This window comes from Macrobrachium nipponense, chromosome 33 (assembly GCF_015104395.2).
Source record: "Macrobrachium nipponense isolate FS-2020 chromosome 33, ASM1510439v2, whole genome shotgun sequence".
In the NCBI taxonomy this organism is placed as follows: domain Eukaryota; kingdom Metazoa; phylum Arthropoda; class Malacostraca; order Decapoda; family Palaemonidae; genus Macrobrachium; species Macrobrachium nipponense.
In genome coordinates this window covers 3,322,745-3,337,967 of record NC_087219.1, presented here as the reverse complement: position 1 = coordinate 3,337,967, position 15,223 = coordinate 3,322,745, and the positions used below count along the sequence as shown (strand labels likewise).

Below are 15,223 nucleotides of genomic sequence, written 5' to 3'. Positions count from 1 at the left end.
TGTGAATAGGAAGGTATTATCGTAATTATTTTATTTACTATTTGATTTTTTGTAAATAAATCTCTTATTTGTACTTAATGCTGATTTCTTTATCGTATGTTTTAGAAAGATATAATATACATTTTACACAAATGAATATGGATTTTTACCTAAGTTGCCTGATCAAAAAATAAATGAAAATGACAGATGAAACATTGAAATACAAATGAGAGTTGGACATTGTGTAGAGCATATGACCATTCTGCCTTTATAGATCTGATATTCCTTTATCACAAGCCTGCATGTCGTTAGATCTATGCAAAAAAAATAAGTTGAAAAATGCAAAAAAAATTTGAACGGAGATGGATAAATACCTAATTTGTCAACGTAATAAACAAATTACAATAATCAAATACATCTATAAGTAGATCATGCAAAATAAGATTATAGCTCTTATGTGAATATTTTTCCAGACCTTTCAATAACATTATGAATACTCCGTAGAACAAATAAAAAACAAACTGCCACCTATTGTCACAGTAGTATATAGTTTAAACGGTGTTTTGAAGTCCATATGGGAGGAGAAATCATAAACCCTGATAACAAGACTTTAATTCTTCAGTCAAACGTTTACAGATCACCGTGGCGGTGAGGAACCGGATGTCGTCGCTGAAGTGTAGTGTTTAGAACATGAGCTTTTAAAGTAAAGGTCAATGGTCATTTCGAGTTTGTCAGAGGAAATGCCATAGATTTTAATGGAGTATCATTTTTTTAGCCTAGCTCCACACTAGTGCTAACTACAATTTGTCAACATGTTAGGTTAGTAACCTAACATTTATTTCCTCTGAAGCCATCACCCGGAACACATTCTATTCATTTAAGAATTCCGGTTTTCGTTATTCTTCTAGCGTCCAAGAACAAACTGGTGGCATGTTGGGATTAGAAAGTTCGAATTCTGTAGCGTGGGAAAATGCGCAACGGTTATGCCTAAATCCAGCGAGTTTGTGTGTGGTTAAGGCCTGTCCACACGACCGGGCCTCATCGGCGGACCTCCCCTCTGACGGGCACACTTGACGGGCAAATTGCCCGATGGGTCTTGTAGCAAAATCACCATGGTGGTGCCCGATGCCTTGAGCTTCGACCCTGGCAGACGTACGTTAACCGTATACATTTCTTTTACTGGGCCATTCTTTGCACCATATTCTCTTTCTTTTTCATCACACACAAAGTAATTGCCATGCTGCATAATATCTTTGCGTAGGCACCATGTTTATCGTACCGCACTGAACAAAAAATTACTGGCCATCGTCGGACACACCCACCCCCTCTCCATCGCCTCACCCGTGTGGACAACATTCACGGGAAAGCCCCCCAGAATTTGCCAGTCAACCTCGGAGCACGCCGATCAGGCCCGCTCGTGTGGACAGGCCTTTTAAGTGCTCTGGAGTGAAGGATAATCCTTTGCCGTGACTTTCAGGTATAAACATGAAATTACAGATAATTTTTTGATTAAAAGAAGAAAAATGACTACGCTTGTGCACGGTATGAATGAAAATTTTTAGTATTAAAACTTTTATAAGATATCGAAGGTGATGATTATATAAATAAAAGGAGTTACAATAAAGTATTATAAATCTTACTGATCCTGTTTTGCCCGATTAATACGATACTAGTACAAGCTTCCGAAAAATGCAAATTCAAATAGTGTACTGATATAGTATGATAACATCAAAGGGAACTTGTTAGCATGCTTAACAGACCAATCCAAACTTCTCTAACAAAGAGAATTTTTAACAATATATTGTGCAGCTGATTCCCTTACAACCTTAATGGGGAACAAAAATGACACACCAACTACAAGAAGAATCTACACATTAAAGCCTAATGTCAAATTTGATTTCTTATAAAATTTTCCTAATTATCGTTATTGGACAACATACCATATCTGCAACAATAAGTTATATTGTTATTCCGATATTCATACAAACCATTACACTGCATTGTTATGAAAAAGAGTATGGGACTTTGGAATACCGCATAGTTTACAAGGAATGACATCTTTCTTCAGTACACTTCCAGTAATAATAACTGTATCCTAAACGAAGCCTCATTACAAATGTGCCATTTTGGCTGAAGCAATATTCAGTCATTGTTTCCTATCTATTATTTTGTCAGAGAGAGAGGGAGAGAGAGAGAGAGAGAGAGAGAGAGAATCTGTCTGTATACGATTTGTTTATTTTCTCACTCGTCAAACTTACTCTGTTATGCTTTATTTCATATTTCCTTGCTCACCAATTTATTCTATACCTACGATATTAAGAAATCAAGATATGTGTAGAAGGGAGATCTGCCTCCAGACTGTAACAGTCAGTATGACTTAAACGCACTGGAACTGGTTGAAATATTCGCAACAGCACCAAAATGAGATGCCATGTTGATAGAAAATCTGATTCCGTTTCTTGTTATTGCATAAAAAAAAAAACTATCAATCGTTGAACCTACGTAATTTATTTAGAATTACGTAACAAACAAAACAAATTTTGTTGTTGTTAGTCACCGGGGATATAAGGGTGTGACCAGCAGACAGAAAGATTAACATTTTTCCAGAGCTTAAAGAGCTGAATTTTGTTTGAAGATATGTCAATCGCGTTAGTAAATAGGTATCAACTTCTAAAGAAATTTTTTTTTTCTCTTTTCTTTTTGCGGAAGAATCTTCAAACCATTTTGCATTCAAAGTAATGAGAAGGCATCATTCTATTCTTCATGTAATCAGTAAAATACTTACACTATTAAAAACCAAAACTACGTACTGTATGCAAAACACACACATCATCGTTAGGTTCGCGTGTGTAAACGTTCATTCTAAGAAATTCACAGAGTAGTATAACTAACACCTGATTGGTTGATTAGTAGCCATGGAGATCTGTTATCCAATGACTGCCCTCTGCTTCTTTTCTATTTACAGACATATGCCGTGGATGGCACTAGGTTTGGACGTTACCATGTTCGTGATTTTTTGACTGCTGACGGCAAAAATTACTCAATAATTTTCTTTATATAATTATTTCTTCGTGGAAACAATAATATAATATGATAATTACAACTTTAATGTATAGTGGTATGAAAAATACCAGTTTGTCGTAGCGATGCGTCATCAATATACTGGTATGAAAATACCACATGGTGTTGTAGCGATACGTAATTACAAAGTACAAATCCTTTTCCCGGACCATCCTCAAAATTTTACGACTCTTCAACTTCAAGATCGATATGGTGAAATATATTATATAGTCATACTTATTGTTAAAATTCACAAGTTGAACTGCTAAACATTATTATATTTTGATTGTTATGTACATATATTTTTTGCGTTTTACGGAATGTTTGTTTTGAAAATAATAGCTATCAGTGAACATATGATATTAATTGTCCCACTATTTTATTATAGGTGATCTTAATGATCTCACATTCATTTAATAGTATTATAATATTTATTTAAATAAACTGTAATTAATAAATAACAATAAAGGATAACAAAGGGAAGAAATGTTTTTGCTGTAGTAGTGATGTTTGTTTGATTATGCATCTGACCTCACATTTCCGAAATCTGAAAAATTCCAAAAACCGAAACATCGGAATGTGTGTGTACTACACATTTTTTAAAACACGCACACGTCTACACATTTACTGATACCCGTTGGTGAAAGACTCAAATTACAGTATTTATTCCTGAGAGAGAGAGAGAGAGAGAGATTTAGGACTCCTAGGCGTGTTATTTTTACAATTATTTCATTATCTTGGGATTCTTTTTTAATCTTGAGATTTTCTATTAAATTCTCAAGATTAGTAAGAAAATTACCGAACTTGACTAGCAGCAGCACACATCTGAATGACTCTGCCATTAGCGCGCTAAACCACCAACCTTATGAACTGACGCTCTCGGAAAAGGAACTCGCATGATACATGAGATACATAACAAAACCAGTTTATTGTTGAAAATTTGGGGGTCGCATGATATGAGAGATCGCACGTTAGAGTATATACGATATTATAACTTGTGGTTCTCAATAAAATTTATAAGAAGCTATCCTGTCCGTAAGAATATTGAACAGCATAGGGCTGAGAACACCCCCTTGTGGGGTACTCCAATTCAAATTCTTTCTTCAGATTCATGACCTTTAAAACCAGACACTGGTCTTTGTTTGAAAAATAATCTGAAATCCACATTCATAACTTGCATTTTATGCCTTTACTCAACAGACTTTTCTAAAATAACTTCCTTATTTGCCTTGTCAAAGGAATCCTTAAGGTCTACAAAAAGTCTACAATTAACTTCAGCATTACTTAGACTTTTAATCACACAATCTGTGGTGCCCGACAAACGACTTTGATGACATCTCATAGAATTGTATATGAACTTATTGTGACGGTAAAGGGATTTTAAACTAGTTTATGAACGATGATCATAGGCCTAAATCAGAGAATTATATATAAAGCGTTCTTAGACATATGTACAATGCCGCCTTAAACCCAGCTTCCAACATCCCCCCCCCCCCCCCCCCCCCACACCATCCCTGTCTCTCTCTCTTTCGATTAGTGCTGTCCCAGTAAACGGCAATGTAGGAGACTCCGTTAAAAGGGTTTCAATCCTTTAATGACACTTATTTACAAAATTCAAAGTTTCAACCCCATGCTGTAGTTGTATGGACAAAGGCGCTGGCCAATATTGAGCGAAGGAAGAGTTGGTTATGAATTAGTTAGGATATTTTTTTTTCTTAAGTATAATGAATATTCCTTCACCTAAGCATACGTTCGTATACGTGCACAGTAAGATACCTTGGCCATTATGTAATCGATAATCTATAGCGTCTGGACTTTTTCCTGTCATAAATTTGGTGGGTACGAAGCAAATACATATCACGGTGCTTACCTAATTTTATTTAATTTTTGTTTAAATTTCCTTAGTTGATTTAAATTTCCTTAATATTTAAGTAATCTCACCGATTTCCATAAATAAGGGTTACAGAAATTTTTTAATAGAGTATTTTCTTTATATTTTACAGGAGCTACATTACACCAGAAAGAAGAAGAGACTTCCAACGCCAGAGAATTTGTCCAAAAAGCAAAGTCAAGACGCCATCCTCCCAGCGCCTACCTCTCCAACCTACTCCCCAATTACTCCAGACTACAGATGACTCCCGGCTCTCGTCTACTTCCAGACTACTCAGACCTGCTGCCCTGAAGGAGACAAAGTCTGGAGGGAGCGGTGACTCTAGAGACCGCCGGAGGGAGGAACTCCAAGGGGTCAGAAGGCGTCTGCTTCAGTCAACAGTAGTTTGTCAACATTTTATTGCTCTGAAGCTCTTGGCTATTTTATTGTCGACGATGTCTGCCAACCGTTGGAGGAAAAATAACATTTAATTTCTAATAAAGCCTAAGAGCAAGTTAAGGATAGTGATTATTTGATAGACTTCCAAGAAAGGAAGAAAAAATAACCGAAGCCTCAAGAAATAGATAAGGCTAATGATTATGCAACAGACTTACAACGGAATGACTCATTCGAAGGAAAATATCTAAAATCAAACTGAAAAAATCAGACACGTTCATGAAATAGCTAATCTTTTTGAAGACTGAAAGAAGTGACTCCGAGGGAGTGCTAAGTCTAAAATCTGAATTAGACGCAAGTTACTAAAGGCTTCTACCAATAGTGCAATAATAAATTCTGGAAAGCAGTTTCATCAAATTATAACGAAACTTATAATTCAGAACGTAATGATACTTAAAGGAATAAGAGTATTTAGGATTTTAAGGGATGAAAGTCTTCGGTTTTTAAAGTATGATTGTGAGATTTGTTTTTTTTTTTTTTTTTTTTTTTTTTAGGTTGTCCAAGATTTTAAGCTATGTAATTCTACAAATATGTATACATATTTTTTTTGAGTGTTTTCAACTATTTTGAGCGTATGGATTTCCAAACTGAGCCAGGGATTTTATTCTATTTCATATATAAAGACCAACAGTTTTGATTCATAAAGTCTATACAGTAATAATTGTTGAATTTGTCCCAACCTATTTCTTTTTTATATTAAGTTATGAAATCTATAGATTCACTGTGAGAATCCGTATTTTAAGTTCAATGAAAGACTATGGCAATTGCATTGAATTATGCTGCTTCTTTAGCCAACTTACATACTAAAAAAAATGACCTTTGTTAGCAAGTGCTAACACAAGTAAAACCTGTAACAATTTACGAGTATTTGATTGGGCACAATATATCTCCAGTGAGGGTTTGCAGGTGATGATTCTGTTCACACCGTCATGGCACATGCCCCGAAATCGTGATCCAATGTCAGTATGTTGTGAGAGTAGTGTGACCTGGCGCCCACACACCCATAACCGACAACTCTTGCCCAAGGTACCTTGCTCCAAGGTATATAGAATAAGATATACCTTGCTCTTACCCAGCAGCTCGAAGCGTCGTGTTCGCCAGTCCCAACAGTGGCCACCTGTAAATTGAACATTTCATATAATTATTGGCTGAATTTCACTATAAAGTTAAATTTGCAAAGCCTGAATTAAATTAAAAACACAAGCCTCTCTATTAAGCTTCAAGGATTTCTCCAGTTCTCCCATTTTGCAAAATCCAGAGGGATTATAAACTTCAGCGTCAAAACACACTACGCCAGTAGCCACGAACACCGGAAAACGGAAAAATGATAAAAATAACAATTATTTACCATTGTAATTCAAATGGACTCAATTAGCGAGAAGTTAAATAATTCAACAACGAGAAATCCTGGAAAACAAATTTGAATTATACATATATATACATACACACATACATACATACACATACATACACACATACATACACATACACACATACATACACACTACATACATACACACATACATACATACACACACACACATATATAATATTATATATATATATAAGAAGACCCTGGCATAATATTAATTAATGAACACTATGAAACTAAAATAAAAAAATGTTTGGATGTAATACATATATATGCAAGACTTCGCTGATGAACCCTTTGCAGGAATAGCAGTAGCAAACAAAAATAACATTAGACATAAAATATTAGATTATTTCCAAGACGACATTTTAGCAGTCCAGATTCAAACTAACAAAGGACCGATAGTGATCGTGACAGGTTAACAGCCGCCAAGGAGACATTATTTCCTACTTCCGGAAGTCATGAAGTTAATGAGCAGGAGAGAACCAACCTATCTCATTGCGGATCTAAATGCCAGACACCAACTATTTGGATAAAGGCATCTAATTACACAGGTCAAGAAATAGATTGATAAATAAAAGATGTATTCACTTAGGACCTGATTTTGATACTTTCGTAGCAAATGACAGAAAAGGAAAGCCAAATATCATTTTAAGAAATAACGAAATTCACCTCAGTATTGCCATTACGAAAGGACCAGCAACCTCCTTTGATCATATACCAATGTCTACTAATCCAATAAACTAATCTTCAGAAATACAAAATATAAAAAAGAGAAAGTTGGCCAAGCTTCAAAAATGTGTAGACAACCAACAATGAATTCAAATGAAATATAAATAAAAGAAATAGTAGACAAAGAACTTTAATGGTACAAAAATAGAGGAAGCTATAATAAATCTTATACCAATACGTAAATAAATACACTACACTGCCACATCCTATAAGAAGTAGCAAGTTAAAATTAGTAGAATGGCACTACAACAACATCCAAATTCAGTACTACTTATGCTAGGTTGGAACAACACATTAAATAAAATATGTGAATCGGTATAAGAACAGTTAGTACAAGGGAAGACCTAATAAAACATACACAAATACAGTACAATAACCCAATTACCCAGTTTCAAGACTGATGGGAAGCAAAACTAATACATCACCATACATAAACCATAGGAATGAGAAAATGTATGATGACCAAGAGCTAAGGAATTCATTGAACAACAGACAGAACAAATCCGCACCATGCAGTTGATATTAGCAGATTCGATGAAGACTGCCCACTAACAAGGAAAGTAGAGTTACGAGAAAATAAATTAATAATTTAAAATCTTAAACTGGGCACCAGGAGGAAATGGAATTAACAAGGCCATAATTCAAAATTTACCAGACATTGCATTTGAAAGAAAGATACAATTAGGGTCTCACATGGAACATTTCCAAATTATATTAAAGAATGCAATAATGATTTAAATGGCCAAAACAGGAAAAGATACTAGTCTGGTCTAGAATTATAACTAGACCAATATCATTACTAAAAATATTTGGTAAAATATTTGAAAAAATAATTAACAACAGGTTAAGGTTGTTCCTAGAAGGTAATCAACTACACAATATCAACAAATATGGATTTAGAAAAGGAAGAGGAACTCAGATTGCAATACCAACAATAAATGAGAGAATTGCTCGATCATCACAAAGAAGAAAGTACCTATGCAACCTAGTATGTAGAGATATAACTAAGGCATTTGACAAAGTAAGGATACAAGGAATTAAATACAAAATGTTACATTTCAACCTTCTAGGCATTTGAGAAAAAACTGAAACTTTATCAAAAATCGAACAGCAGCAATGAAGTCGCAAAACTACATAAGGAATCCATTGCCGTAACTAAGAGGAGTCCCACAAGGATCTGTACTCAGTCCAACATTATCCATATTATATATACATCAGATGTGACTCCACCATCAGAGTACTGTACTGATGTCTGCTTTGCAGATGATATAACTCAAAAAGTTATACATCCAGAAAAACGTACACGAAGAAGGGACCTAACTTTGAAGACAAGTAGCACAAAAAAACAATGGGCCAAATTGAAAGATAAGTTGAATAAAGTGGAAAACAGAAATAAACCCAAATTCCAACTGGTATCACTCTCTGCACACAAACCTGCAAAAACAAGATTAGACCAACAACCACTTAATTTGCCTAAAAGCACAAGAATATCTACTTTAGGAATGCAATTCGGACAAAGATGAATATAAAGACATTTCGCAGAAAGGCTGAGAATAGCAAGAACACAGAATACAAAGCTAAAATGTTTTAGGAATATGAACAAAAATATAAATATCCATTTCTAGAAAAGTCTAATCAGACCTATAATGGAATAGCCATCAATACCCACGTGTTTAGCATCGACCTCTAATAAAAGTGCGTTAAAAAAAATCAAGGAATGTAATGAGAAACATTCAAGAATATGATGATCCGAATGTAGATAAAATAAACAAATACAAAGTAGAAGCAATTAATCAGATTCTACATACTGGCAACCAATATATGGAGTAAACTAGTTTAGTGCAATAGTGAATTGACAGAAGAATCGGAAGCAGAAGAGAGAAACTACCCAAACATCAAAGACCACAGAAGGTGGAGAAGAGAATCTTCAGAATTATATTCATCGCGATGAACCTCAACCATTATACTTTTAAGAAAAGTCTTGTGGAAAAGTAAAATGTAGAACTTACTACGTAAATATATTGCAAAATCATTATGTTAACATTAACGTTAAAATCTGTACAATTCACTATGTTAATATAATGTAAGATCATTATTGCAATAGGTTATATTAAGGCCACAGTTAAAAAAATTGTGCCCTTACCCAAATAAAATTGTGGATAAACCACACTTTACATTACTCTTATTAATACTTAACTTTCTACACTATTCCCTACCATAGTTAGCTAACTAACTGCCCTCACTTTTCTTTCCCCCATCTTACCTATCAGCTAAAAATAAATAAATAAATAATTTGACAATGCCTGAATTAACTTGTCAATTACCGTTGTCCTAAACACCATATTTGTATCGTGAACATAATTAGTATTAAAGTAACTGCACCTAATACAACATTCACTTTTAATTTTAAAAATATCACCATTAGTAAAAACACAGTATAGATATAAAAACACTTACTGGAACAAAATACACTAAACGATCATAGTCGAAACTGGTACCGGGAACTTGCCGGGTCCTCTCAGGTCTAAAGGTAAAGCAAATACCTCAAGGACACTACAGGAGTCAGGACCACACAGTTAATCCAGTATTCCCACGGTCACTCAGCATGGGACCTCCCCAGGAGGATAGATTTCCTTGGAAACTCACAGGGTAATGACCCCGACCGCTCAACCTAACGTCGAAGTCGCCTCAAGATCCCGGATTCCTGATACACACTTAACGACCCATTAAGGCTGACCACCGACAGATGCTTGTTACGAACTTTAACTTACTTATTCACTTGTTACAACTGCAGTTCTGGACAATGTGATTGTAACACGAAGGACTAAACATAACATTCAATGTAACTCTATTTGTCGTCACGTTGTGCTATTGTAACACTGAAATAATCGAATACTACTTTTCAGTAAAAAGGATATTGGTTTTGATTCTAATTTTTTTCTTTTTGTAATCAATAATAATTTTTAAATATTGCAGGTATATTATTTGGTAATATTTTGGTGTTATCTTACTTATTAGGTAAATGAAGTGTAATATTTTTCTTATAAAAGATAAAAAAAATATCACTTTTCATGATGGAGTATCAAATTGAAAATTTTTTTTTTTTTCCAGAACTTTATTAGTAAAATCTAGAGATGTCTGTTTCAAAGCACATTAAAGATATAGTGACTATTTTATTTACAATAAATCATGGTATGTTGCCGGATATATGTGAATATAGACTAATTTGTGACAATATTTTTTTTCTAAGATATTCCAAGTTACCAATGACTGGCAGCATACAATACACACGTATGGAAAAGATCATTCAATATGTGTTCCTTAAAACAATTTTCTGTTATATGAGGTATATTTCAATGTTTTATTTTTTTATTTTTTTTTATTTTAATGCTTTAGGAGTCCTATTCTTAATACACATTATTCGGCGTCAGTGACCCTAGCAGTTGTGACGCCAGGTAACCCACAATCAATCAATTAATGCACAACATAAATTCCGAGGAAAGGGGGCAGAGCTACATTTATAACAGGTATCCTAACCGTATGATAATTTCTTCCTTAAAACCTGGGAGTCTGGCAACTGCTCCTCCGTACAAATTTGAATTGCTCCGTGGGAGGAACTAGACCTACTGGAGGTTACAGGCACAATAAAGTTTTCTCTCTCCTATTTAATCTTGTTTACTTTTCCCCTAATTATAAACTGTATGTTGTAGCATTTTTGTTCTGTTCTATTCGTTTTAAACCTTTCCTCCAACGGTCAGCAGCATCCACAACAAAATTGCTCAGAGCTTCGAAACAATACAACCTTGACAGAAACTCCATATTTTATTGAAAAAGACGCCTCCTGACCCGTTGCAGTTCCTCCCTCCAGACTTTGTCTCCTTCAGGGCAGCAGGTTGGAGTAAAAAGGGAGTGAACAAGAGCCGGGAGTGTTGTAGTGATAGTCTGGAGTAATTGGGGAGTAAGAAAGATACCTAGTACTATAATTTTTTTTTTTTTAAGAGCTGGAATGCTGGGTTCCCGACGCGTTGGAGGTTTCCTCGACTTGCCTTCTTCTTTCTGGTGTAATGTAGGCCTAACTCAGCATAATATAAATATATATAATTACAATAATGTTGAATAAAACTGACAAAGCAAGTTTCTATAACAACTGTAATGGAAATCTATAAGATTATGGTAATATGACAATATCTAAATAAAACTGAGGACGAAGGAATTCTTCATAATTCCCCTAAAATGTGTCTATAAGGTTACGAGCATGTAAATATATAATTATAGTTTGCAATAATTCTTCAACTTGCAGTGTAAACTGTATATTTCTTCGAATTGTTTTTCCAATTTGATTTATTATTGTAGTTCAATATCTTGTTTCGTTGTCGAGTCACTTAAATGATTGATATAGGTCTATTTGATTCTTATCCATCATATATATGACTGAAAGAATCTCCAGATGATATAGGTTATCAATTACATAACACGCAAGTTATTTTGTTGTGCACGTGTACAAAAACGTGTTGGTATAGGCCCTTTGAGTCGGTTGCAACAAACAGTTTTTGGCATATACAGGGCAGCTTACGAGAGAGAGAGAGAGAGAGAGAGAGAGAGAGAGAGAGAGAGAGAGAGAGAGAGAGAGGCGAAGTACTTCAGATATATGCAAGCGCCAGCCTATATAAAACTAATCAAGGAATTCTCTTTCTCTATCTCATAATTTATGTGAGATCAATATAAAAAATAACTGACAGCAAGTTTCACTAATTCCTCTGAAATATACTAAGTCTATAATATTACGTTTATATAAACGAACTTGAAATGTATTCTTAAATAAAATCCTTGAGGACGAAAGAGTGTTTCATAATTACCGTAAAATATATGAGGCTGTAAAATTACGATTATGTTGAGGGCTTACAAATGAAAAGTTAAAAACCTAATCTTTATAAACATTCATCTAAAGGTATGTTTTTAAACAAATATTGGTCACATAACCTTTTTTTGAAGCATGTTAATCCTAATACAACAAATTTCATTAAACATGACTGATACCACTGAAAAATAATAGTCATTCCCTGTGACGTCATATGTGAAACAATTTTTAAAAGTATGTTATACATTATGCAATTGTAAGGAAAAGAACAATTACATCACTCAGCCTTGTTCCTATGAGCGTCACATTCATGATTCCATGACCACATTATGTGGTAATTCATGAAACTGATAACATATAATTTCCCCGAAAGATCAACAGTCTACAGAGCTCTTGAAGAAGGATCCCTCGTGCTTCCTGTTGGACTCAGCTGCAAAGATGTCGAAGGTTACGATTTGCAAAGTCCAGAAGTACATCACTATGGAACGGATTTTGAAAATGCCAGGCATAATGACTGCTACACGTTGTACAGTAAAGAATGAATAGGACAAGACAGAAGAGGAAACCTTGAAGTGGAAGCCACCTTCAAGGGCGACATACCAGCCTTTATAGACCTTGGGATCCTCGGAAGATACCAAACTGAAGCCTTTGTTCCCGAACCTCTCTGGTGTTTAAAGTGCCAGAGGTTTGGGCATCACAAGAGGGAGTGTACCGCCAAACATGTCTGCGGGATTTGCAGCCAGCATCACGAGACCGACGTTTGCCTTGAAAAGTTTAAAGCAAAGGGCCACACTGTTGCCCATGCCCAAACTGTCACCAGTCCCACCATGCATGGTTTAAGGGATGCCCCGTCAGAGTGGAGAAGATTTGGAGGATGAAGGGCATCCCCCCACCGCCTGCAAGACCTCGAGAACGCCAGCCTTCGCCACCAAGAAGACCTCCAATAAGCCGAGAATAGACCCGATGACGAATCTGCCTCCTCCACCGCAAAATCCTCAACCTTCCCCTGTACAACCTCCTAAACCCCGGCATTACATCCCCAACCCCTCATCCTTTCTTTACCTCCAACCTCCTGCTCCCTAACTTCCCCTAAAATCAACCCCCCCCTCCAGAACCCCCATAAGATCTTCCCCTGCCCTTATGCATATTTCCCTGACCCCTAAGTTCATTCCCCCCACCCCACACCGCCAGTAGTTCCTGTTTTACTAGTGGAAATGGGAACCCAGACCAAAGAATCGCTAGTTGAAGAAGAAGACATGAAAACCGAAACTCCGTCAGCAGTTCCCGTTTTGCAAGTCGAAGCAGGAACTCAAACAGAAGAGGTCACAGTCCCACGGAGGGACATTATTTAAAACAAAGACCTATCAAACTACCACCTAGGGAGTGAATAATGGCGAAACTCAGACCGACGTCATTCTCATGGGAGACTTCAATGTCAGTAAGTTCCTGCTAACCTACGATGAGTTCCATTTATTTATATATAGAGCTCTTTTCTGTAACATTGGATATGAAGAACAATTGCTAGCTGCAATCCTTCACGAAGTCCAGGATGTAGAGATTAGTCTCTCAGATGATATCCTCACACCGAGATGCCTCTACAGAACTCCACCGACTATTAATTGTTAATTACTTAATTGGCAATTAACTACTTTTTCTACTAATTAACAACCTTCCCCTCCCCTCCGTTTTCGGTCGCCTCATCTCTAACGACCGAATTCTTCAACTGTCACTTACTTACCGCTTAAGCTGTTGCTAACTTTTGTTTTGTTATTTTTGAAACTGATCATTTTTCATTTTTCTATCATCGATCTCTATCACTAACGATCGGTGCTTTTCTTCTAGCGTCCAGTAATAGAATGTGGTACTTGAACTCAATGGAAAGTTGCGTTTTTTTTTTTTTTTTTTTTTTTTTTTTTTTCGTTTTTCTACTACGATAACTTTTTCGATTTCCTTACTGGCTATCTCCGACTCGCCAGGACTCGCTCTATTGATCTTTTTTCTCCTACTGCTGGGTACAACCTTAAGCCCCGTCCACACGATGGGCAAATGCCCGGCAGGCACTCTGATTTGCCCGGAATTCTCTCGCTTTGAAACAGTGTTAACAGATCAAACAGCCCAATTAACATTTGCTTCAACGTCTGATAATGAAAAAATGATCAGGAATATAATCAAGAGTTCACGCAACCATTAGCAATTGTTTGTAATCTGGTTTTACTTCTTACACTTCATGTACAAGCTTCTACCTAAAGGAAGGAGAGAGAGAGAGAGATAATATATATAACCTTCCCTTCAGTTAGCAAAATCCCAGTTCTATCATATATTCCAGTGGAAAATATACTAAAAGATAACAAAAGCAGAGTTACCAGCACACTTGCATCCCTGAACGTGTCAAAATCGTTTGTCATCTGTCACTCAATATTTCTACATTACGTAACATCGAAAAATGTAAACAACACATTGATGGCTTCTGGATTCTGTGTCAAGGCTAAAGGTTTGTTTAATCCATGTCAATAATTTCTCCATAAGAAGGGTTATAGTAAGTCCCCTGACCTTATACATGTAAACAAATAGTACACATACATACGTAGACAGAAAAACACATATGCATACATACATGTGTGTGCAAAACATACACATAGGCATATAAGTGTGTTTATCATTAAGTAACGGAATTATCCGGATTTCATTATTTTCCAGTTTTGTCAAGTTACAAGTATATAGCTTCTCTGATTGTTCATTGGATTGATGTATTCATTAAGGCATACATTAACAGGACATTACTATACGCATTTTCCATACAACATCCTAATTAATGACTACATTTACTATATTTCGTCAATCCCAACCAAGATTCTCCATCAGTTTTGGAAAAGCTAAGAACAAAATGGAAGGGGAG

At 35.6% G+C, this 15,223-nt stretch overlaps 1 long non-coding RNA gene across 1 annotated transcript; it reads right to left on the bottom strand.

The window, feature by feature from the left end:
- Window positions 1–5,961: 5,961 nt before the first annotated feature.
- On the bottom strand, window positions 5,962–10,105 carry LOC135202664 (uncharacterized). Its single transcript, XR_010311774.1, has 2 exons — window positions 9,927–10,105; window positions 5,962–6,482 (listed from the first exon to the last, which is right to left on the bottom strand). It is a non-coding gene; the product is annotated as an uncharacterized LOC135202664 (long non-coding RNA).
- Window positions 10,106–15,223: the final 5,118 nt, after the last annotated feature.